We start from the raw sequence: 5,907 nt of genomic DNA on the forward strand, positions 1-5,907 counted from the left end.
AACAAGCAGTTAGAGTACAAAAATAGTTGATTAACATTGATACTAGTCATCCACAAAGCCTAAAGAAAAATAAAGATACTGGATCATGAGCAAAAAGAACAAAAAAAAGTCCCATCCGGGTCACTGGTTTGGCTAACTAGGCTAGGAAGGTTTCAAGGCTGGGAAGGACTAGGTTCTTGGTTCTGGCCTGAAGTAGCTTTAACATATCATGAATAATGCCTTCATTCTTCTCCTTCTCTTTTGCAAGCTCAGCCCTGAAAGCATCCCTCTCAGTTTCTACTTAAGCCAGCCTCTTCTTCAACCTCTCAATCTCAACATCCTTATCCCGACTCTCCCACTCTCTTGCACCAAAGCTCGTATTTTACTGTTCACAGGTACCTTCTTGGATGAACCAAGTTCTTTGGGAGTAGTGTGGACTTTATAGTCACATGCAGTCAAAGTATTTGCCCCAAAGTGAACCTTGCTATTACCAACTTCCCATTTCTTGAGGGTTACCTTGAAGTGAGCAAGTACAACTGTGAGAATAAAACCATAGGGTATGGCATGATTTTTGGTACCAGTTAGAACCCTATCAAGAAGGTGGATGATAAACCCATGCCAATTGATTTGCCTCCCACTGTCCAGACATTCCATAAGGACCAGGTCCATGAATGTGGCAATGTGCCTTCTTTCCTGCTTGGGCAGCACAACCTTGTTAACAAATTCAAACAACACTTTATGGGGTGGCTTCATCTCACTTTTGTATACAACCTTGGCCTCTAACTCAAACTCATTGTCAAGCTTTCCATCCATCTGAAGGACCATGTCCTTCCAACCCTGCATTTGTAGTTTTTCCATCATCATCATCATGCATTCCTCCTCTAAGTCCCTGAGGAGTCTACCTTTCAAGATGGTTCTTTTCCCAAACTTAACCATCTTGTCCTTCTCTGCATCAAATTCTTCTTCTTCTTCTTCACTCTCTTCTTCCTCCACTACTTTCACTTTTCTAGACTTCAAGACAGACCTAGTTTTTTTTGCCAAGGTAGAAGGTTCTGCTGACTTTGTTTTCGAAGGAGACTTCTTTTTTGGATGTCTTGATTTTCTTTGCTTTTGGAGTCACAACCTCCACCTCTTCTTCATCATGAATGACCAGATCCATCTCCTCAATTTCAACTGCCTCAACAGGCTGAACCACTTTCTTCTTTCCCTTTGCAACAACTTTTCTTTTACTCTCTTTTAGGGCTTTTTCCAGTTCTGCCTCACTCTGCTTCTTCTGACTCCTTGTAGCTCTTCCTCTTATAGGAGGAGTCCCTGCATAGATAAAAAAGGAAACCTTTCTCTTCTTATTTGCCCTAACAGTTCCAGGGATTTTAACTCCTGAACTCTTCTTTCTTTTTGGATTATAGCTGTCAGACACACATTTTAGTATATCTTTGAGGGTTTCCTGTACTAATGGAACATTTTCTTGAACATTATTCCACAATCTAACCAACCCCTCAGCAGCTTCTCCAGACCCACTTCCCTTTTTTTTTCTCTTAATTTTTCTTCTTCTCCAGTAGATTCCTCATTTCATACTATCATAGCTCCTGTTTCTTCAGTCAAACTAACAGGAGTGGGTGAAGATTCAACTACTCCTTTTCCCATTCCCCTCACATCGCCTTGAGCACCCTCACTCTTTTTTTCTTTTCTTCTTACCACCCAATTTCCTAGACTCAATTGTTTCAACCCCAGCCATAGTTCCTACCAAAATAAACCTATTTTCCAGATTTTCAGCAACCTCAGAGATAGTCTCAGATGTAATTTTTGGACCAGATGTTACCTGCTCTGTTTCAGATGAAACAATTTCTTTCCCTCATTGCAGACTTGAAAGAATCTTTAGATTTTTGGGGTTCATCTGCCTGACTTGCCTTCAGGGCTCATTGATTTTCTTGATTTATTCTTCTCCAGCGACTACTTTGCGAGCAAGCATCTTGAATCTTTCTTTTTTAGAGATATCTGTGGTTGAAGGTGTGGTTGAAGGAGTGGGAGTGTATTCTTTGGGTGACGATGATGGATTTTCATAGGTGCTAGTCATTGATGGTTAGAGGATGAGAGAAGATGATTATGTGTGTTTAGTAAATAAGAGAATATAGAGAGAATTGTTTGGCGATTGCAAATTAGAAATGAAGAACCGACTAAGGCCAAATCAATTTAAAGAGGGATAATTTTATTGGGTAATGACAGCTTTTTCAGAAGCTCAGGAGTCCAATCAAATTGGGAGTCAGTTTGAAAAGACGTTGAGGACTCTCCCTAGAATCTAGGCAGTTATTGCGTTTTGGGACTCTCTGTGTACCAATTGAATGCATTACCTTTGAGAGATCGAAAAAACTATTTGACAAGATAATCGCCATACGTTCCAACATTGTTTCAAGTTTCAACAAAGTGTGCTACATGTTGTCTTGGATGTCAGAATTATTTTATTGAATTTAAATTCATTAAATTTTGCATGCCTACACTCTCTTTGGGTGAAACTGGTTCATTTCGTAATGGATAAGCTCAAGGAGGTTAGGATTAAATGGGACTCTCCTTTATCATGATCCAAAAATAATTATTCCAAAATATACAAAGTGGAGAGTACGTACCATGTAATCTTGATGAACCAGGTTCTTTACTGAGAGATCTATTATGTAAGTCTGAATTTTCCAAGAAAATAAAGATAATATCATTAGAGATTAATGAGACATTTTAGTATATGACACAAGAGTATACTGATGAAAGTATGAGACTGAGCAAAATCTAATCTAATTATTTACAAAATTCACAGATTTTCTCACCAATTTTTGAGTTAGAACTGGTACCTTTTAGGTGATCTTAATCATCCCTAATTATAATATGTTCCTTTCAAAGTGATCTCTACTTAGAGTTTTTGTGAAGATGTCAGCTATTTGCTTGTCAGTAGCACAAAATTCCACAATGATCAAACCCTTTTCATAGTTGTCCCTCAAAAAGTGATGTCTAACATCTATCTGCTTAGTTCTTTTGTGATGAACCAAGCTCTTGGTCATACTAATTGCATTAGTGTTATCACAAAAGATAGGGACACAACCTACATCAATTCCAAAGTCCATTAATTGTTGTTTGATCCATAAATTGAGCACAACATGAGGTAACAACAACATACTCAGTTTCAGCAGTAGATAAGGCCACAAAATTTTGCTTTTTGGTGGCCCAAGACACAAGACATGAGCCAAGAAAGTATGCCATACCTGAGGTGATCTTTCTATCCACAAGAAAGCCTGCATAATCAACATTAGCATATCCCACTAAGTTGAAATTACTACCTTTTGGATACCATAAACAAAGGTTAGTGGTGCCTTTTAGGTATCTCAAGATCCTCTTGACAACAATCAAGTGAGACTCCTTTGGATTTGCCTGAAATCTAACACAAAGGCCTACATTGAAAACAATGTCAGGTCTGCTAGCAGTGAGATCTAACAAAGAGCCAATTATTCCCCCATACAGCTTCTGATCAACAGATGAACCAGGCTAATCTTCCACATCCAATTTTGTTCCTGTTGCTATAAGAGTGTCAATTTCTTTGGAATCTTTCATTTTAAACCTTTTAAGCAACTCTTTTATATACTTCTGCTGATGAATCATAGTTCTATTTGAATTTTTTTTTAATTTGTAAGCTTAAAAGAAATTAAGCTCACCCATCATACTCATTTCAAATTTACTCCCCATTAGTTTAGCAAATTCTTTACTTAACTTATTAGTAGTTGCTCCAAAGATTATATCATCAACATATATCTGAACTACCAAGAGAACTTTACTTTTTTTATTTCGAGAATAAAGTATTGTCAATTTTACCTCTCTTTTAGCTATGCTCAAGCAAGAATTTTGATAATCTTTCATACCATGCTCTTAGAGCCCGCTTGAGCCCATAAAATGCCTTGTCAATATTGTACACATGATTAGGATATTTCTTGCTTTCAAAGTCTGGAGATTGCTTGACAAACACTTCCTCCTTTAGATAGCTATTGAGGAATGCACTCTTGATATCCATCTGATGGAGAGTGAATTCCATGTAAACAGCAAAGGCTATAAGGAGTCTAATTGCTTCCAATCTTGCAACTGGAGCAAAATTCTCATCATAGTCTATGCCCTCCTCTTGACTATATCCTTGAACCACCAATCTTGCCTTGTTTCTTGTAACTGTTCCATCTTCGTCAAGTTTGTTCCTGAAGACCTATTTTTTGCCAATTACTGATCTGTTCTTAGGTTTTGGTACCATATGTCAAACTTGACTTCTTTCAAATTGGTTGAGTTCATCTTGCATTTCATTCACCCAGTCTGCATCCTGCAAAGCCTCAACAACATATTTAGGTTCAATAAGAGATAAAAAATCATCAAAAGCACAAAGATTCTTCAAAGAAGATTTGGTTTTGATTCCTGAGGTTAAATCAGAAATTATGTTCTCAATGGGATGAGAACTTTGATACTTGTAAGGTTTCACAACCAGCTAGTTTCCCGTAGATATTCCTTCAATGTTTTGTTGCTGAGGAACATGTTCATGGACAAGTTCCCTCGAGGTTTGAGGATCAGTTCCTTTTTATTCAGTTCCCCTTGTCAAGTTGCCCTGGGTGAAAGGATCTGTTCCATCACCTGTTCCTTCCTCTGTTGCAACTTCAGTCTGGGCTGTGGTTTCTGATAAGTAGGAATTTTGACTACTTATTAGTGCCTTTTAGCTTTCGTTTTAGCTCAAAAGTGTTTAATTGTATTCCCGAAAACTGATACAATATGCTTAATTGCAGGAGTATTGGAAAATTAGCCACTAAGATGAAATCTAACTCATGAAGGAGTGATATGAACTCAAGAACAAAAATAGGCACAAAAGCTCAAAGTGCGGACCGCAGAATATCATCTACGGCCGCAGCTTGTGAAGGCAAGCTTATCAGAGACAAGTTCAAAGTGCGGTCCGCACATGAAGTGTGCGGCCATAGAAGCTAAGCAATATCAAAAGTTCAGAGAGTTCTCATTTCAAGCTAAAAGGAAGTGCGGATCGCACAATTGTTGTGCGGCCGTAGAAGATCAACTGTGCGGCCACAATTGCATTTGTTCGGTCCGTAGCAGAGCCATGTGCGGCTGCACTCAAAAATGTGCGGACCACAGAAAGAGAGATGTGCGGCCGCACTTAAAAATGTGCGGACCACAGAAAGAGATATGTGCGGCCGCACTCAGAAATGTGCGGACAACAGAAAGAGAGAGATGCGGCCGCAGTTCAGAATTGTGCAGCCGCAAAAGTCCAATCCTACCAAGCTGAAGAAAAGTGCGGACCACACATGGAATTGTGCGGCCACAGAACCTCCGAAAGGGCAATTTTGTCTGAAAATTCCAGCACTGTATAAATAGAATAGTTTCACTTTTTTAGGGCACCTTTTGGAACTTTTGACATTAGCATCCGTTTACTTTGCTTCTTTTAGTAGTTTTAGCTATTTTGAGCTTTTTGAATATTAGTTTTATTATTTTAGTCATTAATATGGTTTTAATCATCACTTCCTCTTTTTTATCTTCTTATTTAAGCATGAGTATCTAGATTTTCACTAGGGTTGTGATCCAACCCTAGTGTGTGAACTTGATGGGTGTTTGACTTATTGCTTGTTTATGGTTGGGTGTTGATTATCTAGCCTTGTTCTTGTTTTTAATTGAATATTTAATGGTTGTAAATATTATTTCATGCTTAATTGACTAGGTCTCTACTTGAGAAAGAGAGACTTAGTCTAGAAAAACTTAACTAGCACGGAATTGGGTCAATCGAGAGATTGATAAACTCAATTAAAGGGTTGAATCTAGAGATAGTAAAACCCGACTTGAGCTTATTATCAACTGCTTTGTTCAATACCCATTTGGACTTGAGAAAGCCAAATTAGACAAAATCACTCTCTGACA

Source organism: Nicotiana tomentosiformis, chromosome 3 (assembly GCF_000390325.3).
Source record: "Nicotiana tomentosiformis chromosome 3, ASM39032v3, whole genome shotgun sequence".
Classification (NCBI taxonomy): Eukaryota; Viridiplantae; Streptophyta; class Magnoliopsida; order Solanales; family Solanaceae; genus Nicotiana; species Nicotiana tomentosiformis.